This window comes from Leopardus geoffroyi, chromosome B3 (genome assembly GCF_018350155.1).
Source record: "Leopardus geoffroyi isolate Oge1 chromosome B3, O.geoffroyi_Oge1_pat1.0, whole genome shotgun sequence".
NCBI classification, from domain to species: Eukaryota; Metazoa; Chordata; class Mammalia; order Carnivora; family Felidae; genus Leopardus; species Leopardus geoffroyi.
In genome coordinates, this window is record NC_059337.1 from 115,388,568 (window position 1) to 115,412,759 (window position 24,192).

The 24,192-nt window shown below is 47.7% G+C and overlaps 1 long non-coding RNA gene across 2 annotated transcripts; it reads right to left on the reverse strand.

The window, feature by feature from the left end:
- Positions 1-13,424: 13,424 nt before the first annotated feature.
- On the reverse strand, positions 13,425-19,587 carry LOC123581973. 2 transcript variants are annotated; one of them, XR_006704121.1, is made up of 3 exons: positions 18,841-19,587; positions 17,024-17,118; positions 13,425-14,082 (listed from the first exon to the last, which is right to left on the reverse strand). It is a non-coding gene; the product is annotated as an uncharacterized LOC123581973 (long non-coding RNA). The 2 variants fall into 2 exon arrangements; XR_006704120.1 differs by lacking the exon at positions 13,425-14,082 and adding an exon at positions 16,029-16,198.
- Positions 19,588-24,192: the final 4,605 nt, after the last annotated feature.

Below are 24,192 nucleotides of genomic sequence, written 5' to 3' on the forward strand. Positions count from 1 at the left end.
TTCTGTGGTCATCCTGGTTGTAATGCTGTTCCCCAACAGTATGTTAATGGGCGGGATAAGAGATCTGTGAAATACTCAGGTCCTGACCCACTGCCCAGCTCCCAGCTCCCAGCTCTCAGCTCCCAGCTCTCAGCTCCCAGCTCCCAGCTCCCAGCTCTCAGCTCCCAGCTCCCAGCTCCCAGCTCCCAGCTCCCAGCTCCCAGTTCCTGAGAAGGATCTACTGCCTATATTTGTCTCTGGAGAGATGTAACTGTTGCCTCCCAGCCCCCCCCCCCCCCCCGCCCCATCCTATTCCACCCACCTCACCATGACCTGGGCAGCTTGTGGGTGATCCAGGTACCATCTGAGTAAAATTTGGAGCACACATTAAATGATGATGGTGGAACTGACTTGCTCAAGTCTCAGGGAGCCAGCCTGTGTCAGATTTGGTCTAACTGGAAGATAGTCATTAAACCCACCAGACAAAGGGGGCTGCTCTGGAGCCCTCAGATAAAGGCCAGCAGCCCTGGGGGATCTTCTGCTTCTGTGGTGAGCCAGGATGGGGCTGCTCAGACCCCCAGGCTGCTGCAAAGGGCTCCCCAAATTCAGAAACCTTATGGCTTTGACTCTTGGGGGGGAAGCTACTGACTTCTTTTATTTCCCTCACCCCTGGAGAGCAAGGAGCAGGGGGTGTTCTGGCTTTGCTTCTGGATGAGACTCTGATCAGGCGGAGAAGGTGAGTCGAGACAGGTTGCTCAAAGGCAAGAGGCCCGAGGCGCCTGGGTGGCTCAATCAGTTAAGTATCTGACTTCGGCTAGGGTCATGATCGCAGGGTACGTGAGGAGGGCGTTGGGCTCTGTGCTGACAGCTCAGAGCCTGCTTCGGATTCTGGGTCTCCCTCTCTCTCTGCCCCTCCCCTGCTCGCACTCTGTCTTAATGTTAAATAAACATCAAAAACTTATTTTATGTTAAATAAACATTAAAAAATTAAAAGGCAGGAGGCTCCACCTCAGGTTCCAGGAGAATGCAGAGCCACACAGAGCCAGCTGATAGCGCATTTGGGGGCTCATTCTCTGCTCTCTGTCTTGCTTCCCCAAAAGGAGGATCTAATCCTTGCCTCTAGGCTGAGGGTCCTGCTATGAACAGACTCAACCTGTCCTGTTATCCTGGCAAGAACTGTGGCTGGTGGGCCTTGGAATGTCACTGGCCACAGGAGAAACTTTCCTCTAGGGACTTGTCCCGCAGGCTGCTTGCTGCGGGGGGTGGGGGTGGGGGTCTCCAACAGTGAAAGGTCAGGTCTCAGCTCTGTAGCTTTGAATAAGTCACTATTTAAAACGTTTTTAATATGTATATATTTTTATTAGGTAGGAGAGAAATCTCACGAGGCTGCTCAGAGCCCTTGCAGTTCTCAAGCTCTACGAACTGGGAACTTGCAACCTCAGAATCAACAGAAATATGGCTGCTGCCGCCACCAGCACTGATCACAAAAACACAGTTCGCAGGAAGGAAGGATGTTCTGGCTCATGTTGCGCTTGATGCGGTGCCATTGTCAGAAGCTTTTAGTGTTGAGATGAGAACAGGAAAGACAGCTAATTTATCATCCCAAAGAAAAGGCAATTGTGACTAATTAGTCGCTGGGAAGGCCACCCTGGGAAAGGAAAGATGTCTATTCTCATGCTTATCCTGGTGTCTGAGACCATCTGTCAGCATCACTTCTTTCCATCTTCATTCAACAAATATTTGTTGTGGTTCCATTGTGTGAAGTCAAGCACTTACCTGTGCGCTTATTATCTCTGTTACTGTTATTTTTTTCATTGTGGTAAAATATACATAACATAAAAGTTACTATTTTCACCCTTTTTTTAAAAAAAAGTTTATTTATTTTCAGAGAAAGAGACAGAGAAAGAGAGCATGCTGAAGGGGCAGAGAGAGAGGGAGAGAGAGAGAATCCCAGGCAGGCTCTGCACTGTCAGCAGGCTCTGTACTGACGGCAAGGAGCCTGATGCGGGGCTTGAACTCACGAACCAGGAGATCATGACCTGAGCTGAAATCAAGAGTCGGTCACTCAACCAACTGAGCCACCCAGGCGCTCCCCCCCCCCAACATTTTGACCATCTTTAAGTGTAGAGTTCATAAGTGTTAAGTGTATTCGCATAGCTGTGCACCCAATCTGCAGAACTTTTCATCTTGCAAAGCTGAAACTCTGTGCCTTAGACAACTCCCTGTTTCCTCCTCCCCCCAGCCCCTGCGACCACCATTCTACTTTCTGTCTCTATGAATTTGACTACTTTAGATACCTCATAAAAGTGGAATCATACAGTATTTATCATTTTGTGGCCATCTTATCTCACTTAGCATAACTGTCCTCCAGATTCATTCACAGTGTAACATATATCAGATGTCTTTCCTTTTTAAGGCTGCATTATATCCTATCACTCACTTTTAAAAAGAAAAAAAAATGGATTGAAATCTTACTTTGCTGAGAAACTGTTGGCCAACGATGAGGGCCCTGACTGTCGTAAAGGATAAGAGAGTCGCAGCTGAGGGGAGGTTGAGTTCCTGTGCTTCCCTTTTTTTTTTTCCAGGTTGTTCCTCAGAATGGCCTGGTAGGAAAAGACGCTTTGGAATTCACTTCCTCCGTCTTCCCAGCAGGTGGCAGCATGCTCTGAGCTGGGCCTGCAAAATCTGGTGGGAAAGTGAGCTTAGCCTCCCTGAGAAGGGGGAGGGCATTACTGGTGATGAATCTCCTGGTTGTTCTCCCCTTTAAGGTAGGAAACAAAAGTCTCCGCTTGAGCCGTCATTTATTAAACCTGTAATACATCACGTGCTTTCACACTGATTTCTCCTTTTTGTCCTCACAACATCCCTCTCCTTGCAACCCACAGAGGTTAAGGGAGTTTTGCCCAAGGTCACACAGCTTCTAAGTGGAAGTTTAGGCATTTGAGTTCATGGCCAGTGTTCTTTCTAGCATATACGGAGATGTAAAATATTAAAGGTAAATATGTAAATAATCACATGTAACTTATTTTTAGTGGGTTTCTTTCTTCCTTCTTTTCCCCCTCCCTCCTTCCTTCCATTTCTTTCTCTCTTCTTTTTTTTTAATTTTTTTTTTTTTAGTCTATTTATTTATTTTGAGAGAGAGAGAGTGAGCGGGGCAGGGGAAGATAGAGGGAGAGAGAGAGACCCAAGCAGGCTCTCCACTGTCAGTGAGGACCCGATGTGGGGCTTGAACCCATGAATCATGAGATCATGACCTGAACCAAAACCAAGAGTCTAATGTTTAACTGACTGAGCCACCCAGGCGCCCCTCTTCCTTCTTTTCTTCAGCAAATATATTGAGCTCCTCTCTGTTCTAGACCCCAGAGTCTGCACTCAGATCTTTTCTTTTATAGGTTCTTAAGGGATTGACTCAGCTGCTTGGTAATGGACAGTTTCCCGAGAATTTTTCCATTCTGAAGGGCTGGCTAGTCAAAGATAGCAGGGCCTGAGGGTTGGAGCTTCTCATCCTAAGAACTTTGAAAAGTAACCAGGCCTTTGCTTGCCGCCTCCAACCGCTTCTAGGCCGGCAGTCTCTTGCCCTTCATTCTCCTTTGCCCTCCCCCACGCTCCCCAGTACAGTGTCCTTTGGAACAGAAGCATCCTCCCTGGGATGCAGAGGCAGCCAATGGGAAGACCCTGGGCTGGGATTCTAGAGGCCAGGATGATGCTATAGAAACAGTGATTCATCCTAATAGAGGGGCAAGCTTTGTACAATGAGGCGTGGAATTAGATGCTCTCAAAACCCTTCTGTAATTCTGGGGATCACACTTCTCTGCGGGGGATTGCGTTAGGCATGGACATGTGACCCATGGTGGCTGATGAGATGAGAAATTTGCTGGAGGACTTCTGATACAGGCTTTTCCACCTTTAGAGTCATAGAGAAGATGTAATCCTTTTTTGTCCACTGGACATTTGATGTCTAGAGATGAAATTGAGAAATAAGGCAGCCAATTTGTGACCATGATGGCAGCTGTGCCTCTAGAAAGATGGCAGGGAGACTTGGTCCTTACTGAGTTGTCACTGAGTTAACCAATACTAGATCTGTCCTATTTCAGGACTTCTTATTATGTGTTCTAATTTATCTTATGTTACATTATTATTTAGGACTTTTTTTTTTTTAATTTGAGAGAGAGAGATCACGAGTAGGGGAGGGGGACACAAGGAGAGAGGGAGAGAATCTTAAGCAGGCTCCACGCTTCGCATGGAACCTGAGGTGGGGCTTGATCCCACGACCCCAGGATCATGACCTGAGCCAAAATCAAGAGTCAGATGCTCAACTGACTGAGCCACTCAGGTGCCCCTGAAATTGGGATATATTTTATTTTATTTTTTAATTTTTTTTGACGTTTATTCATTTTTGAGAGACAGAGACAGAGTGTGAGCTGGGGAGGGGCAAAGAGAGAGAGAGAGAGAGAGAGAGAGAGAGAGAGAGACAGACCCCAAAGCAGGCTCCAGGCTCTGAGCTGTGAGCACAGAGCCTGATACGGGGCTCGAACCCACCAACCATGAGATCATGGCCTGAGCCAAAGTCAGACACTTAACTGACTTTGCCACCCAGGCGCCCTGGGATATATTTTAAATGGATAGCATCTCGTGATTGCTGCTGACCACAAGACAATCTCAGTGAGGTTGTCATTGCCTTTGCAGACATCAGACATCCCATCATCAAAATGTGTAGACTGTATGCCAATAGTTTGGTGAAAAAAAAAATCCCAAAATACTCATGGAGCATGCTTTTTTAAAAGAAAAATGTTTATTTTATCTATTTTGAGAGAGAGAGAGATCTCACAAACCGTGAGATCGTGACCAGAGCATAAATCAACACTTGGCAGCTTAACTGACTGAGCCACCCAGGTGCCCCAGAGCATGCTTTTTTTTAAAAACATTTTTTTTTGTTAGCGTTTATTCATTTTTGAGAGACAGAGAGAGACAGACCGTGAGCTGGGGAGGGGCAGAGAGAGAGACAGACACAGAATCCGAAGCGGGCTCCGGGCTCTGAGCTGCAGTGAGCACAGAGCCCAATGCGGGGCTCAAACTCTCGAACCGTGAGATCGCGACCTGAGCTGAATGAAGTCAGATGCTCAACCGACTGAGCCACCCAGGCGCCCCGCGGAGTGTGCTTTTAGTAAGTAAGAGTCACATGGTTGTCGGGGAAGTGGTGAATCTGACATGTTTGGGGGCACTTGTGATACAGCTGGATCCACAGAATTTATAAAGCTGGCCGCAGGGCCCAGTCCATATGACACTTAGTTCTTTTATGGATTCTTTTGAGAAATGCTGCATCATCAAGACTCTTGAAGCCTCAGAGGATAGCAGCATGTGAGAAAAGATGGTCATTGTGATTTTCAGTCAACGAGGAGGTGTCAGATTTGGAATGAGAAGAAACGCTAGAAATACCTCAGCCCATTTTTTCACTGCTATTTCTCATTTTTTATGCACAAGAGTGATTTACGATGAAAATCTATGACTCATCCAATCTAAAAGGACTTTTTCAATAAGTGTAAGATAAAAAGTCTGAGTGAAAGCATAGCATCATCGTTTGATTGGCAGCCCTTTTGATTTCTTAGTGGAGTATAAAATAATGGTATGCCTTATACTTCATGATGTCATAAATTGGATAATATGTACTATGTGCCCGGCTCTGTCCTGTGCCAGGGAGATGACAGGGAATAAGAGTCCAGAGCCTGGTGGTTCAGCTTCGTTGTGGAGAGTCCTTTAGATGTCATTCAGGGATCTCTATGACAGTCACCTTTCGCTACCAGCTGGAGGCTTCCAAGGTTGCCCTGGGGTTACAGTCTCCAGCAATCCAAACGAATTTCCATCGTGCCTGGAAGTAGCCCAGAGCACCTCTGTTCTCATTTAATTGGTGGAAACTCAGTCACATGGCCTCATCCCCTGCAGGGGAGGGACGTGTCGTCTGGCTGAGCGCCCAGGGTGAGAGGTGAATATGAACACTAAGGAGCAACCCGTAGTCCTGCTATACACGATGAGCGACCCTGTAGAAATGGGGGAGAGTCCCAGCAGCCCACAGCCTCCCCAAAGAAAACAAAATCACCAACCTGCCTGTCCTGCCGTCATGTCTCTGGGGATGCTGACCTGAACATCAGGCCCATCACCCGATAGGAAGATGCTTCATGACTCAGAATATTAGCCCGCTGGGAATCAGTGTTTGGTAGACCAAGTGACCCATGGGTGCTAATAAGGTTAAAGGAGTTGTGGTGCTTATCCTAAACCGTGACTTTCAACTTGAGATCTTTTTGGGAAGAAGAGATTTTTCAGGAGTGCCTGTAAAGCCCGATCACTCAGCACTGCTGATTCTGCCTCTCTGCCTGCTGGGGCGGGGGTGGGGTGGGGGATGGGGACGGGCTTGTTGGCTCAGTAGACTATGCTAGTGACCAGGAATGCACAGCTCCAGCCTCCAGGGTACAGAACGGGGGCAGTTGATGTCTTGTGCAGGAGTTTGGGTTTTACCAAATTACAGGCTGTGTGACTTGGGCAGATTACTTAACATTTCTGGGCATTGGATCTCTCCATTGTAAATGCACACGCCTCAAATGTAAATGTAGCCGTCATGCTTGTCCTTGTGACCTCACAGGTTGTGGGGAGGATCCAGAGAGCAGAAGTAAGGAAGAGCTCTGTGAACTCTAAAGCTTCGTACAAACACTACATCGTGTTGATGAACAGGGCACAGGGTCTGCGCTGCGTGAATGCTCCCTGAGTGAGTGACAGTGGTCGTGCTCACGCTCACTGCGTCTGATGGGACATTTCTAAGCCACTTGTTTGAAAGCCTCTCCCTCTCCTTCCAAACACGTGTACACGTGCGCACACACACACACACACACACACACACACAGCTTGTTCTATTTGGTATTCAGGGTAAAGCCTGTAAGTCAGGGCTAAGGAACCGAGGCCTAATATTGGGGGGAAATCCTTAGGAAAGGGAGGGACTCTAGGTCCATGCCTGCCTCTCACCTGAGGGGAAACTGAATGCATTTTTTGTTGGCAGCAGCCCCGGGGGTGGCTGTGAGTGCCGGGAGGAGCCCAGATGCCCAGTTTGGCACAGCACCCCACTTTGTCTCCCCTCTCTGGCCAGCTTTGTGGGCCGGCTCCTTTCTGTCTCGCTACCTCTCTTCCATGTGAACCATGTCTGTCGGAGTTCTGTGAGGTATTCCTGACTTCCTGGTATGCCTTGAACCCCCACTGCCTCCTCTTGCTTCTCTAACGTTTCCTAGATGAACAGAATTTGGGAGCAAGGTACATTCTCTCCATTTTAGAGCTCTGCAGATCCAGATAGAGAGGGAAAGGCGTTTCTTCAGATGGGGCTGGAAAAGAGGACGGGAGGCAGCTGAGAAGAATTCAGCGGCAAAGAGGGAGGGCCCATCAGGACACTTCTTGTTGCCATGACAGAACGTATCAGCTCTCGTGAGGCTGGAAAAGACTCTGAATCAGAGTTATTAGCCACAGGGACCGGGTCTCGGGGCTTAGAACTGGAGACCCTGCCACCGGGATGTTGGTCCTCTCTCTGCTTGTCTTTGCTTGTGTGTGTGTGTGTGTGTGTGTGTGTGTGTAGTGCTACCTGCCAGGACTGTGGCATCATGGGGTGAGCAATGTCGAGGAGCAGCAGGGGCAGGAGGACTACATCCTTCCTCTGCTCCCGGCTCCCTTGGCTTCCTGAAGGCGGGTCAGCAACGGTTGTCATGGCAACGGGCTGCCGGGAGGCTCTTAAGGAAAACACTGAGGCTGGAATGTTTTGAATATTCGCCTATAAATGAGCCCTCTCTTGCCAAGAGCCACAGAAAGACAAAGCCCAGCTTTTTGGGTCATTTCAGCCCCAGCGGAGTGGTTGGCAAAGGTACAGGTGGGGTCAAGTTTGAGTTTCCGGGCTCGAGATGGAGGAGGAGGCCAGGAGGAGGAGGAGGCTATGGGACTCTTCTGAAACACACATACAACCACCTCCCTGCAACCACCTACCGGAACCTGTACCAGATTGTCTACCATGGAGTGTTGCTCCTCAAGGGGTCCCAAGAGGGTGTTTCGTTCCCAACAAGCATTTAGGCAGCTTGCAGACAGGGACTGATTTCAAACACAGTGTGCCCCTCCAGGGAGCCCGCTGCTCCCTGGATCGGCTCACTGTCCATCTCCAGTCCAGCAAGGGCTTGCCGAAGTGGAGACTGGCTGCCTCAACGAAGATAACCCCTATTAATGAGACTTCTTGCCATTGATGTCTACCTCCATTGGCTCAGCTTACCCTCCCGTCACCCCATGAGGAAATAGGGCTGGTGCCTTTACAATTTTCATTTCATTTCATTTCATTTATTATTTTTGAGAGAGAAAGGGTGCAAGTGAGCGAGGGGCAGAGAGAGAGAGGGTGAGAGAGAGAGAGAAAGAGAGAGAAGCGGGGCTCACCCGAAGCGGGACTCAAATTCACCAACCGTGAGATCATGACCTGAGCCAAAGTCAGATGCTTAACCAACTGAGCCACCCAGGCACCCTACAATTTTCATTTTAAAGATGAAGAAACAGTGGTCAGAGAATGCTGGTTTCAAGAGAAACTTGAAACCCCACTCTGCCTAGCCCTGTCTACTCTCCTCTCCCTTCCCTAAGGAATAGGGTGATGGTAGGCCTGGTTGGGTATCCAGGGAAGGAGGTAATGCTCTAGGCCTACATGACAGGGAGGGGTGCCTCCTTGGACTCCTTTTCATGCCCAGAGACTTTCCTCCTTGGGTAAGCATGAAGGATGGAGAAGGAACCTCCTTTGCATGAATCTTGGACAGAAATTCTAGCTCACTTTTCCTTGGCATGCTTTTTGTGGAACTCACCTTTCTTTACTATGGGAATGCTAAGTCATTCTGGGATTTAGGAGAAAAGAAAAACGGCTCCTTAAGTGAGCCCTCAGCCTACATTAAGGGCCCCCTTACACGGGGCAGCCTGGTCCACCAGAGCAGGTACACTTCAGTAATAGCTTGCATTTTGTCTGTCTTCTGATGGTTTGGGGTTGGAGGATATGAGATCTCTAGCCAGATCCCATTATCCTTTCATATCACACACCAGTGAATCATCCAAGGTCCTACTGCCATGAAAGGTAGAACTGGGACTGGAGCTCAGCCTTTGGACCCAAGTCCCCATCTCTTTCCTTCCATCCCTTCTAGTCTTGGGACAATGCCAAGCCAAAAGGGGAGATGGTCCTGTAGCCTTGGGCATTCCAGGAGGAGTTTTGCACATTGGTTCTGGGTTCCTGCTTGGGGTCACCACTCCATGATGGATAAGCTTCATACTCAGGCATTATACTCCTGCAACTGCCCTGGGAGGCAGGGTGCCTGTCACCCAAGAGCTCCCACAACCTGACTACAGCTTTTCCCCCAGAGCCTGATACCTGGCATGAGCTAAAGTCCTTGGTCTAAGATTACTCAAAGGAGGAAATCTGTTCTATATTTAACTTTCTTTCCCCCTCCTCTCCTTCCCTCCCTGTCCACCTTCCTTTTATCCTTCCTTCCTTCCTTCCCTCCTTCCTCCCATCTACTCACTCAAATTTAAGCAGATGCTTCCCCAAGGTGTGCTATCTACTGTCTCCTGTAGGTTAAAAAGCATCAGAAACCGAATACTTCCCGAGTTGAGAGCCTTGCTGAATTATTCATAGACCAAATCTATTGCAAATTTCAGAGTGATTTTTATTCAAGGTTGAGGTTGTGAGGCTACGGGTGAAAGGATTAATGAACATGCCTAACTTTCCCGGGGGTTAGAAACACTACCAGACATCAGTTCACAGTCTCTATCTCATGAGGCCCTAGGACAAGGACAGTGAACAGAAATGCTCTGTGTAGGAATTCACACAACCTTGGCCTTGGGTGGATGGAACCCTGTTCTCCCTGAGTTCTTCTGTGGATTGATGGATTAAACATACCAACAGCTAGATGGGCCTCACCCAACCTCTGCACCTGTGTGGAATCCATCTTCCTATTGGCTGGACCGTTCAGAAGGGGACCAGGTTTTCCTGACAGACGCGCTGACTGGAGGTTGTGAGCTCCCTACCAAACTCAAAATATTTGAGTTGGTAATGATGCACAGCCATTAAGCATGCCGTAGGAGGGATCCTGCTTTGGGGGAATTGGACTAGTTGTCTGTGGATTATCATCCAATGTTGGGATTGAGATCATCCTCGTATCTGAGCTTCTTGATTCTAGGGTTCAACTACTCAGGATAATTTGATCTCAAAGCAGAATCTGAACACTGATTCCCTTAGACTCAAAAATGGTTGGCTTCATCAGATGTTGCTTCTTGGATTCACCTGCCAACTGTTGTCAATCCCCTCCCTGCCCCCTGGTCTTCATTCACTCCCTACAGTGTCCCTCCGTTGGCAACATTCTGCCAGTGACTCCTGGAGTCTTCCATAGCCTCTGCTACCTACTAGGTAGCTTTACAGAGAGGAAATACAGCCTCAGGGAGAAACCAGAAGGTCTGGAGCTAGGTGGACTTAGATTAACATCTGGGCTTCACCCTTACAGCTGCAGGACTCTAGGAAAATCCTCTACCCACTCCGACCTTCGCTTTCCTCTTCCCTAAAATAAAAATGGCAACACTCTTTTCAATAAGACTGTGAAGTTTAAAGGAGATAATGTTGATAAGGTACTTACTATAGTGCATGGCACATCCCTCCCCAAGTCCATTGTACCCTCTTTTGCCTCTTGCCCTTGACTGTGGTATATGCATAGACCATTCTCTCGATGCTGTGACAGAAGCTTCTAATTATCCGCTAGTGTCCATTCTCTTCTTTTTCCTCTTAGTTTTAGCTTGACAGATGGCAACTTAGACACTATGTTCTCCAGGCTCCCTTACAGTTAGGAGTGGTCATATGACTGAGTGCTAGTGCTAGGTTCTAGTAAGGTGGAAGCCAAAGTGATGTATGCAACGTCTACGAGAGGGATTTGATTGCCTTCTGTGTCTTCTTTTTTTTTTTTTAATTTGGAAGTGAATAACCTTCATTTTTTTAATTTTTAATTTTTAAAAATTTACATCCAAATTAGTTAGCATATAGTGCAACAATGATTTCAGGAGTACATTCCTTTAGCCCATCCCCCCTCCCACAACCCCTCCAGCAACCCTCAGTTTGTTCTCCATACTTATGAGTCTCCTGTTTTGTCCCCCTCCTTGTTTTTATATTATTTTTGCTTCCCTTCCCTTAGGTTCATCTGTTTTGTCTCTTAAAGTCCTCATATGAGTGAAGTCGTAGGATTTTTGTCTTTCTCTGACTAATTTCACTTAGCATAATCCCCTCCAGTTCCATCCACGTGGTTGCAGATGGCAAGGTTTCATTCTTTTTGATTGCTGAGTAGTACTCCATGGTATAGATATACCATATCTTCTTTATCCAGTCATCCATCGATGGACATTTGGGCTCTTTCTGTACTTTGGCTATTGCCGATAGTGCTGCTATAAACATGGGGGTGCATGTGTCCCTTCGAAACAGCACCCCTGTATCCCGTGGATAAATGCCTAGTAGTGCACTTGCTGGGTCGTCGGGTAGTTCTATTTTTAGTTTTTTGAGGAACCTCCACACTGTTTTCCAGCGTGGCTGCACCAGCTTGCATTCCCAGCCTTCTGTGTCTTCTTATTCCCTGGGATGTGGAGGTAGTGCTGGTGAGTTAACTTTGATCATGCAAGTGATGAAAACATCCTAGAAGATGGCAAGGTAAGATAGAAGGCAGCTAGGCCCTGGAAAACCTGTGCCACAGGACCATCTACCCAGCCTGGACCACCTGGCTGCCTAGGCATTATGACATAAGAGAAAGAAAATAAGCCTCTTCTCAGCCTTGTGCTCCTCTCTAAGACCTTGGCTTAGATGTCACTTCCCTAGGACGCTCTCTGTGATTCTCCCTGGACCAGCACTTCCTGTGAGCTTTCACCCATGCTCTCACTGGAGCCCACATCCAAGAATCCTACGAAAACTTGTTGACTTGCCTGCAACACACACCCCCCACCCGGTCCAGCCTAGGAGTGCTTTGAAGCAGGGACCACAATCTTACCTGCTCCTTTTTTGCAGGATCTAAAATACAGTAGGCGCTTGGTAAATGTTGACTAGATCAATGGTGGTGTCATACACTTTCATTCTGCCCTGGTTCTCACCTACGGGAATTTTAAGCTCGTCTTCATGCTTCATCCCAACCAAAACTGAAGAACAATCCCCATTCTCTCCATCTTCAAATACAAGTAGCACTTTCTTCCTTGTCCAGTGAGCCAAGCCAGGCCCCAGGAAGAAGTACTTCCCAAAGTGCAGCCCAGTGCTAGATCCCAGTCCGTGGCCCCTGTCGTCAGGTGACCTTCACCCAAACATGAGATGTGGTGGTGTTTTGGGTAGGTCTGCGAGGTATAGCAGGAGTTACCCTTCCTAGATTACCTTTACTTTGAAAACCTGGGCAAAAGGGGTAGGGGGTTGTAGCAATCTACACATCGAATTTAATTGGAAAAGTGCAAATTCTTTTATAATTTATTTTCAATTTCCATACAGTTATGGTGGTCTGTTTACAAGTCTGGTGGGGGCGGGGCAGCCCTGGTGGATTTCTCTGGTCACTGTGTAGACGGAAGCATGCACTGTCCAACAGACCAAGGCTTCGGCAGCTGCTCTGAAAGCTGGGGTTGTGGCCTCCAGCCAGCCTTTCCTTGAAGACACTTCCCAAGAGAATTGGCCTTTGCAGCACTTAGAAGCTGCTGCTTTTATTAGTGCTTTCTTTTCTTCCTTCCTTCTTTCCTCCCTCCCTCTACCCATCTCTCTCTCTCTTTCTTCCTTCCTCCCTCCCTTTCTTTCTCTTTCTTTCTCTCTCTCTCTTTTTCTTTCTTTCTTTCTTTTTCTTTCTTCCTCTCTCTTCCTTCCTCTTTCTTCCCCCTCTCTCTCTCCCCCTCCCCCTTTCTTTCTTTCTTTCTTCCTTCCTTCCTCCCTCCCTCCCTCCCTTCTTTTCTCTCTCTTTCTTTCTTTCTCTCTCTTCCTTCCTTCCTCTCTCTTTCTTTCTCCCTCTCTCTCCCCCTCCCCTTTCTTTCTTTCTTTCTTTCTTTCTTTCTTTCTTTCTTTCTCTTTCTTTCTTTCATTCCTTCCCTCCTTCCTTCCTTCCTCTCTCCCTCCCTCCCTCCCTCTATCCCCTCTCTCTTTCTTTCTTCCTCCCTCCCTTCCTTTCTCTCTCTTCCTTCCTTCCTTTCTCTTTCTTCCTCCCTCCCTCCCTTCCTCTCTCTCCCTCCCTTCCTCTCTCTCCCTCCCTTCCTCTCTCTCTCTTCCTTCCTCTCTCTCTCTTCCTTCCTCTCTCTTTCTTTCCCCCCTCTCTCCCCCTCCCCCCTCTCTTCCTTCCTTCCTTCCTTCCTTCCTTCCTTCCTTCCTTCCTCCCTCCCTCCCTATATCCCTCTCTCTTCCTTCCTCCCTCCCTCCCTTCCTCTTTCTTTCTTTCTTTCTTTCTTTCTTTCTTTCTTTCTTTCTCCCTCCCTCTCTTTTTGTCTCATTCAGACAAAATAGGATGTCTGAATGTCCCCCTCCCCTTCCTTCCTCCTTCCTTCCTTCCTTCCTTCCTTCCTTCCTTCCTTCCCAGAGCAGAGGAATGTATCCTTGAGCCAAAGAGGAGTAAGAATGGTACTTTTGAGAAGAAAGAGAGAAGCTCGGAGTGGGGCAACAGACGCCACATTTGTCTCAGGCATGTCCCCTACTGTGACAAGGAGATTATAGTGGTTTACTGTCCCTAGTGTTTGAGCCAGAATCCCACACATTTGCGGAGGGCTATAAAGGGCTGAGCTCCCTGAGGGGCTATGCTTTCATTTCCTCCCTAGCGGAGCTTGGAGTGAGGTGGGTGGGAGGGGAGGCCACCTTCAAATAAGCCATCAATCAGGGGAGTCCTCTGGCATCATTAATCCCCTGGGCACACCCTCAAGGTTTTACAGTACCTGGCGTAAGGTCACCATTCCAATGTTCATGTTCACCTTACTGGATGGTGTTCAGGCATCTTATCACCTTATCAGGCTGAGTCTTATCACCCATATCTGATGGTCCTAGAAAAACACTCCCACTTCTTCTACTCCTGTTTTGGGAAGGATCTGAATGGGAATTAAAGAAAGACAACAAAATAGGATGTCTGAATTTCTTTCTTTGCTCTAATACAAGTCTGGTTTTGCAGCTCTGAAAGTCCTAATCATCCTCTATGTTAAAAACTTCAGAAATTTTGAGGCACCTGGGTGGCTCAGTCAGTTAAGTGTCTGACTCTTGATTTTGGCTCAGGTCATGATCTCATGGTTCTTCAGTTCGAGCCCACATCAGGCTCTGCACTGACAGCACGGAGCCTGCTTGGGACTCTCTCTCTTCTTCTCTCTGTCCCTCCCCCACTCACGCTCTTTCTCTTTCTCAAAATAAATAAATAAAAATTTTTTTAAAACTTCAGAAACTTTATCTCCCAGTGTTTGGCTACAGCGTCTTCTATAAGGTATAAGAATTCAGCAGAGCTGGCTTCATGGGGGAACAACTCATGGGGTCACACAGGGCCCTGAGCTTAGAAAGGCCCATGTATGGTTCAATGTTCTGCTTTGGCCGTCTTGAAATTGTTAATAATTTTTAATTTTTTTTAATGTTTATTTTTTGCTTCTGAGAGACAGACAGAGCACAAGCAGGAGAGGGGCAGAGAGAGAGGAAACACAAAATCTGAAACAGGCTCCAGGCTCTGAGCTGTCAGCACAGAGCCCAACGTGGGGCTTGAACCCGCAAACTGTGAGATCATGACCTGAACTGAAGTCTGACACTCCACCGACTGAGCCACCCGGGCGCCCCTAAGTTGTTAATAATTGCTAAATGAGAGGCCATGCATTTTCACTTTTCACTGGGCACGGCAAGTTACTAGCTCGTCCGGGTAATTTAGGAGGTGCAAGTGATGCATTTCGACATTGAGCAGCTGCAGCCATGAACTACCCGGGAGCCAGAGCTGACATGCCTTGGGCACTCCCTTGTCAACTCCCTCTTTGTGTGGAGAGTAAGTGACCACTGGAAGCCACACAAAGGAAAGGTCCACTCCCCTGCCCTGTAGCAAGAACTGGTGTTAGCAGCAGAGCAGGTGGGCCTTCACAAGAGTAGAGGGGAATTGAGAAGGGGGGGGAGCCCTGATCCTATCTGAAAATCCCAGGAGAATGGGGAGAGAGGGCTCGGGGTTCCCCGAGTCTGGGTTTGACCGATGCCCTCATTGATGGCAAATGGTCCGATTTCAATACCTCCGACACGAGTGTGTCCTTCTGATCTCAAGTCGCAGTTGGAAGCCTTTGGTACCCCGTGTTTTGAAGCTAAACCTTTGAGCCTCCACACCACTGTAAAGGCTCTGCTTAAACAGGTGGGGGAGGCTGGGGCGAGGCACAGTACACACCGGCAGGGGAAGCACCTGGCTCCTCACCAAAGGCTGCCAAGAGGTCTGGAGGTCCTGCCCCTGGTTTAGCCATAGAGAGGCCAAAATTGACAGGCAGAGTTGCAAAGGAGAACTGATGCATCTGGTTTCGTTTCTGTCTTCACCCCCAGTTCCAACTCACAGATACACCCCTGCCTTGCTCGTTTGGCTTTCTCATTTGTTTATCATTTTTCCTGATGCCCTGACCCCCCCCCTCCCCCACCACAACTGCCAACAGTAAGATGTCTTCTAGAAAGCTGCTCTGTGGATGCTGGGCCTCAAGAAGCCATCATCCCTGCCATGCCCAGCATCCTGCCCTCAGGTCAATGTTGTCATTAAATATTCGAGAGGGGAAGCTGAGATCCTGGTCCTTAGGCTCTGGCCACCATGCCATCAGCTGGAAATGGGGATGAAATGGGCCGGCTGGGGAGGCGACCTCTGTGAGACACATCATTTGGAGAACATTGTAGATTTATAAAGAATTTGTCCAAAAAAAAAAAAAAAAAGTTACAGAGAAGGAGGGAGGGAGGGAGGCAAGCCATAAGAGACTCTTGAGGACTAAGAACAAACTAAGGGTAGATGGGGGTGTGGGGGAGAGGGGAAAGTGGGTGATGGGCAGGGAGGAGGGCACTTGTTGGGATGAGCACTGAGTGTCGTATGGAAACAAATTTAACAATAAATTATATATATAAAAAAAAAAAGAATTTGTCCAACCACAAAGCAGTGGCAGCCCATTTAAAAAACCAGGTCCTTCTCTGCTGGATTCTCACAATTTCTCTCCTCTTGTTCACCTGTAACAGGAAGAGAGGAAGTCCACGCTGTCCTGGACTAAAGTCAAGGTTTGTGAATGATCACTGCTAGGCATCTGGAGACATTTGCTCACCGCTTCCCCAGACCCCTTTCCCAGAGTTTGGGACATTAAGCCCCAGACTGCTCAGGCTGACTTTGGGCATCCCCGGCTGCCCTGTGCTGTCTCTGTGCCGTCTCCCCCACAGCGATCTCCCCCCACGGCCCTTCTCTGGCTAACTCTGAGCCGGCAGCCTGCTTATGGCCCTGCGTTGTCATGGAGAAGGTTTTAGAAACATATTGTTGGATTGCGGGGTGCATTTCTGCCACCTGGAAACAAGTGGGTTTGTAGAAAAGCCACGGTGGAGGGAGGGAAAGGGCTCTTGGAGGGCAGAGCCGGTGCCAGCATAGCGGGCTGTGGCGGAGGGACGGGAGCCCGCATTGCTGTTTGGTATTCTGGACAGGCAGCGGCATGCTGATCAGCTTGCTTCGACAGGACTCCTGGGAGCGCGCATCAGACAGAAGGCCACCGACTCTGCAGAAAACTTTGCAGATTCTAAGGGAATGAACTGCCTGTGCTGCCCAGTCTGTGGTGAGGGGGGCCACCTGAGCTCCCATTTAGATACGCCGATGTAAACTTATGCTTCCTGCAGGCACAGTGCCCTTTGCCTGTGCACACCAGCAGGCTGCCCTTGACCGTCTGGGACAGCTCCTTAAGGGACATCTATTCTTGCATGAGACCCAGACACCCCAACCATCTGGGCATCTTCCTCCCGCCCCACGCCCAGTTCCTGAGGGGCTTCGGACAGCCCATTCAGGCCACCAGTCACCTTGCTGTTTGCGGCTTTATAGGTCAAAAAACAGTTGAATTATCAACAATTTTGTATCGTTCAGCCAAACTGAAAGCTGCGGGGCAATCTGGCACCTGTCATCAGGATTAGACAATAAGAACAGTAAGGAAAGTCAGTAGCAGCTTTCTCTTGCCCAACAAATATAATCGGTTACTTTCGAAATCATTCTAAACTCTAGCACTTCGGGTACATCTCAGGACTTCACCTACCAAACGATGTACCTGCTACCTGACATGTGCACAAAGTTCCCAAGTATACTTTCCCTTCAAGGCTTGCTCTTGAGCTTGGTATACTTTTTCTTCTGCTACTTGAGGTAGGAACTAGATCAGTTGTGGTGCCCACACAGAGAAGACACATCTCAAAAGTACTTTCTAACAGATTCCCAAGATTTGTTAACTGGTGTACTCACTGGCAGAAGAAACTATACAGTGTTTTCATTCCTTGTACATTCTTTTTTGCTAGAAGTTTTGGCAACTTGTGGAAAATCCCGTAGAGTCAGCTTGCCTACCCTCATCTATGTAGACCTGACGTCTGTGGACTATGAACACATTTTGAGTCGGGACCCCAATAGTAAACGATCAGTTTCTAAAGCACCTGCTCTCTCCTTTCTCCTCCTGGGTCTCATTTAGGCTGTTTTAAGATGGTCCCAGTGAGGGGCCTCTACTCCCTTCGCTGAAACATTGACTTATTTAGCCATGCCCAGACTCACAATATATATATCCTGCCTGAATTGTTCTGCCTACAGCTTCATTTTAGAGTTCTCTGGCCTCTGCTCCCTTCTTTTTATTCTTGTCTTTTATATCTAGGCTCTCACTGCCTTTTCTCCTTTCTTGAACGTAGCGATGCTTTTACTTAATAATCCTTTGTAAATCAGCCTTTTCTCTTCCCAAAGCAGCTCACTTCTCTCCCTCCCTGTCATTTGTTTCCATTTCTTGTAGTGGCTGCCGGGAACGGGGGCCCACACAGAATTCTCGACTCACCTATGGCAACAGAGGCAGGCTATGGAAACTAAGGCCAGACCTTTTGGCTGGGGCCGTACCAAATAATTAAACTGCTTTACTCCTAATATACTTTTGTTGTGAATCTCAAGACGCAGGAAGGGCTGGTCTGGCGGATGATATGGGTGTATCAGGTGAGGTTAAGCCCACCCTACTGGATTCCCCTTTGCAGGAAAGAAGCAGGTGAACCACCAGACTTTCTGACTCAATCCCCTGGCTTCACAAGATAGTGAAAACAAGCACTTGTCTATGCATGAAGGAGTAGCCAGTTATAACTGGGAATTCTAAGCATAGGCAATACCTGGAAAATAAAACTTGCACCTGGCAGACCAGAGATGGAAAGAGCAAAGGAGCGATTTTTGTTAAACTGCTCTAGTGGGTAGCTTCCCCCACCCCCGCCCCCCGCTTTCATAAAACCACATACTTAGGGTTAGTTGGGAAGCCAAGTCCTTGACACCTGCAACCTCCCAATAAGATCAGAATGAGTGGAGTGTGGGAACCCCCAGGATAATGTCTGGCCAGGGGAGGGCACTTATTTATATCATTCAAATGGAGAGAGGCATGGGAGGTGTCTAATTTCCCTTTGAGTTCTGAAATATGATCTGGTGGCCTAGGAAGAGGCAGCCGAGCCCCAAATGATACACATTTGTCAGGAAGGAAAGAGTTGCCAAGAAACAAGAAGATAAGGTGGTAGGGAGAATTTACCAATGGGAGTTAATCACACATGTAAAATGAACTTCATTTAGGCTTGCCCTGCAGAGCAGTGGTTTTCTAACTTTAAAGAGCAGCACAAATTACCTGGGTTTCTGGCAAAAAAGCAGACTCTGAATCAGAAGTTCTGGGATGGAGCCTGAGTTCTGCATTTCTAAGCAACTCCTAGGTGATGCCAATGCTGATGTCTGTGGACCACAGGAAGTAGCAAGGTTCTAGAGTATCGCAACCCAATAGAACTTTCTGTGATGATGGCCATGTTCTAGATCTATGCTGTCCAATTGGGTGGCGACTGAACATTTGAAAGGTGGCTGGTGTGACGGAAGAGCTTGAATGTTTAGTTTCCTTTAAATTTGACTAATTTAAATTGAAACAGGCTTATGTGGTTAGTGATTCCTGAAAGCACAGGTCTTGAGCAGCGCCCTCATGCTTAGGCGCACATTGGAATCTCCTGCAGGGCTCGTTAAATCACAGATTGCCAGGTCCCACCCCTAGCATAGCTGATGCTGATCCCGCTGGCCTGTGACCGCCCTTGGAGAACTTCTGTTCTAGAACAGGCACCAACGCAGCTGTGGTAGCTTTAGGATCTGTATAAGAACCTCGTCTTTTCTCCAGGCAGTGAGCCTCAGGCTCACCCTCAGTCCCAGCACGACCCACCAAGTCCGGATGACGTCTGAGTTTTCTCCCTGCAGGCCTTACATCTGGGCAAAGTGGGTGGTGATTCAAATGGCTGGCATTGGAAGGCTCCAGGAGGGCACCGCCTTTTTAAATGTGTATTTATTTTATTTTTGAGAGGCAGGGAGAAGGGCTAGGGAGAGAGAGAGGAAGAGAGAGAATCCCAAGCAGCCTCCTCCTCCAGGAGGGTCCCCTTTAAAAAATATCTTTTCCGGGGTCATCTGGGTGGCTCAGTTAAGCATCTGACTCTTCATTTCAGTTCAGGTGTTTGTGAGTTCAAGCCCCGCGTCGGACTCTGTGCTGACAGCTCAGAGACTGGAACCTGTTTCAGATGCTGTGTCTCCCTCTCTCATTGCTCCTCCCCTGCTCATGCTCTCTGTCTCTCAAAAATAAATAAGCATTTAAAAAGTTTTTTAAATATATCTTTTCCTGGGCACCTGGGTGGCTCAGTCAGTTAAGCATCCGACTCTTGATTTTGGCTCAGGTCATGATCTCACGATTTGTGAGTTTGAGTACCATGTCAGGCTCTGTGCTGGGAAAATAAATAAATTTTAAAAATAAAAAAAAAAATCTTTCCCGGGCACCTGGGTGGCTCAGTCGGTTTAAGTGTCCAACTTCGGCTCAGGTCATGATCTCTTGGTTCGTGAGTTCGAGCCCCATATCAGGCTGTCTGCTGTCAGCACAGAACCTGCTTTGGATCCTCTGTCTCCCTATCTCTCTGTCCCTCCCCCACTGGTTCTCTCTCTCTCAAAATAAATAAACTTTATTAAAAAAATAAATGAAATAAAAATATTTTTAAAAAATCTTTCCCACTGATTCCCAAGAAGTGACAGAACATACTGGTTAGGAGTCAGACTCAGTCCAGGTCCGATTATGCCCAATACTAGCTGTGTGACCTTGGGCAAGTCACTGAAACTCGGTACCTCAGTTTTCTCATCTGTAAAATGGGGAAAATAATAGTACCTACCTCAAAGAGACCTGGCGAGGACTAGGTGCTTAAAACAGTTGCACAGTGTAAATGCTCGGTATGCTTTAGTTATCACTACCTGTAATCCCGGCATTTGCAAATTGTTCACATCGGCTATGCATTTTGCTCACCCTGCAAGTACTTGTCAAACAAGCAGATGTTCCTGGGAGGCACGCTGTGCCTGCTCTACTATTTTTCTGAGGGCTCGGGAGGACTCTAAGGCCCACAGGGGTCTCCCTCTAGGGTGTCCAAGGGCAGAAGAAAGGTGACAAAGCAGGAGGGCACCCCAGTTCCTGATGCACAAGTGAGAGCCAGCAAGGGCCACTCAGTCAGTGCCCTGATATACGTCCAGGACAGGGACTCAACTTGTACAAGCCCAGTCCTGCAGCTGTCCTCCAGGTGGCTGTCTGCAGGGCCAGTGGGGCAGGGAAGGATAGCGTTTTCTGGGCCTTCTTAGGAAAAGTCATTTGTTGAGGATGATGCAATGCTAATGCACCCAGCTCTTTCCTTCTGCTCCCACATCTGTTCCTACAATGAGCCCATCAGCACTTCCCCAGGCTGGGCTTGTCCCAGACCCTGTCTCTCATTCCCATGTGACGGTAGCAGAGACAGTGGCGTATCCCAGAATTTCTGCCAGTACCAGTGTGCCTCCCACAACCTCTTCCATGTGGTTCTGCTAAAGATACGACTGTAGAATTTGGCACCACGACAGGAACATCCTTTTCCCCCATTTTAAAACATTCTGTCATCTTAGCCATCATTTAGGAAGCCTTAAAATAAAATTTTGAGAATTACCATCAGATGTCAATTTTATTGCCAAACGTTTGGTAAACAAGGTAATCCCTCCCACCCCGACCCCAGGCTACAGCACATTACGGGGGAACAATTATCCCAGAGCCCCTTCCTTTGGATCGTTTGGGGGATTGCCGAACAGCAAGGGATACAGACAACTGCAAAGGGCTACCATCAAAGCCTGGCGTCCACCAGAACGACCTGGCTGACGTGCAGTCTACCTCATTCCTTCCTTCTCTACCCTCCCAAGTTCAGAATAACAATATCCACGAATTGAGTGCTATTTCCCAGGGACTGTGCTGCTTTCCAAGCCTCAACTCATTTAACAACTGCCTACCATGTGGGATCTATTGTCCTCCTTTTATAGATGACAAGAGGGGCCCATGGAGTAGTAGGTAACAGCTGGAAAAAGTCAAGACACTTGCTTCTTTGCCAAACTCTTTGCCTTGAAGGTATGGTAGCCACATCTGTAGGAGTGTGTGTGTGTGTGTGTGTGTGTGTGTGTGTGTGTGCATACACACACTCAAACCCAGGAGCAGATATGGACCTACTGTCTTTCTGACAGTCCTGTGAAGTGTGCACATGTCTGACACAAAAACATGCCATCAATACTGTGCTAGTGGAGAGGAAGAAAGGCATGAACACTTCAAAATGGCAGGTAATTTAAAAATCACTTCACACTATGTTTGTGCTTATGTGAGACGTGACAGTATTTGATGAGTCAGGAAGTAACAAGGATCACTACCGTTCCTCAAAAGGAAACCACCCTCCCCTTCTATACCCTAACATGTGATGCTAACTCCACTCCACCCTCTGTCCCAGCCCTGACTTAGGGGAAGCCAAAGCACCAGGGCCCAGTATGAAGGGGCATGTGAAGGGATGTACGGGGCTGGGAGGAGGTGCGTATACATAGAGCACCAGAGCTCCATGGAACAGAGTACATAGGTGAGCAGGCCAGGTGCTCTTCTACAGAGTCATGTAATTAAAGCACGTGATGGGTCGTAATCCTGCAGGTGCCACACCAGACACCCGAAGCCAAATGCACCACATATAAGACCTCAACAACATTTCTAGAACTGAGAGTTATCCGCTGGCTCCCTGAAAGCCGCGTTCCAGGTTCTGTCAAGAAATGCCAGGTTTCTTTATGCTCACCTGCCAAATGTTTCCCAGGGACGTGCAGAGCGGAGCTGCCGTTCAGGTCCACGTAGCAACCTGTGGGGAACCTCAATCACCCAGAAGTCTTAAGAAATAGGATATTCGCTTCACTAAGCTTTCTCATCAGTTTAGTATTGATCAGAAATCTTGTTGGAACATTGAAACTGGAAGCGCTTCTGAAAGGTTGAGTTTCTTGTCTTCGCGCAGTTGAACGATGAAGCTGGTACCCTGTTTTAGTGATCTGGGACTCTGCATAGCCTGAGGCTCATTCTCTAGGTTGACGATAATGACCATTTTTTCAACGGTCACTATTTATTCTGCCTCTGTTAACATCGCGACAAACAACACCCTTGAAGGTATAGTCTCTCTTTTTCCTGGAATTTAAAGCTGATTAAGTACATGGCCTTATGCATTTGACCTGATTAATCAAGGCTCCTGATTAATCAAGGGAAAGAGAACAACAGTGACTGAATGATGATTGGTTGGCAGATGGTGTCTCCCTAGGAAACTGGAAGGCTTGAAGTTAGTGCTTCAAGGCAAGACCTGCCTGTGGATGGATATCAGGGTGGGAAGGAAGGTAAGCCCAATGGGTTAATATAGATGCCTGCTCAGGACAATGAAGCAAAAATGGTCCCCAAGGTCAATGACCAGACTTTGTCTTCCCAGTATCAAAAGAAGTGCCTGGCACACAGCAGATGTTCGATACAAATTCATCAAAAGTATGGAGGCCTGCCCACCCGATCTATTCTTCATAGATTTCCTTAGAACTGTGAAGTGTTGATTGATCTACCATCCACCCACTGTCTATCCCTCTCTCCATCTAGTATTTACGTGCTTACTATACTTGAAGTGCTAAACCGTAAGCTATAGGGGATTTGACAGTAAACAATATACAGCCCCTGATACAAAGTCAGGCACCCCTTTGTTTCAATGGACTTTTTAAAGGAGAGGGAACGATAACTGGTGGACTTCATAGAGTGGCCTGAACATAAACCGCATTCTCGTATGCCAGCCCTACTCCATACACTCTTCACCTTTGGCGAATCCTGGTTACCGCTCCCTTGAAGGTTCAGTCTGTGAGCTTCTGAAGGGAAACTTCCGTCTTCCTGTCCAGATGTGAAGGCATTGGTCACTGCCTGAGCAGGACACTGGGCTAGCTTCACTGATGATTCCATCCAAAACAGTTTCATCTTGCTTGCTTCCTTGGTAATGGACCAAACCAAAGTTTCTTCCAACCCTTCTCATCCCTCCTTACTCCACTTCACGTTCTCTCTTTTCAGAGCCGGAGGACGCTCCGAGAGGGCAAATGTGAAGGTCTGAGGTCACTTCAGGGCTGCAATCTTCCAGATGGTAGGAAAACGTCCAGCATGGCACTCTGAGGCGAATTCCGGGCACTTGTTAGGATGTTTACATCAAGAGAAGTAAGCCTTTCTTCACCCACCAGCCCCACTGCCCCACACTCCTCCAACTTTCCCTTGCTGTATTTCAGAAAAAAAGACACTTCTCTCTGGTGTCACTTCAAAGAGAAGAATATAAATAAAGGGCCCAACAAAGGATTCTGGAAATCACTCCTCCTCAAAGGGCAACAGGACCACTTATTCTAGAATACAGAGATGGATCTATATTCTACAGACAGAGTGGTCTGAAATTTGGAAGAACCATTCTTTACCATTACTAGGTTTGGCTTCTGTTTTTGATTTAATTTTATTTAGCTTTATGAATTTTTTTTTAATCCAAAGGTTTTTTTTTTCTCCTTTACACAGTGTTTTTCTCTAAGTGCAAACCTTTAATTTGGTGACATTCAGACCTGGGCCTTTGCATCACATGTGACACTATGAGCTGCAATGTGC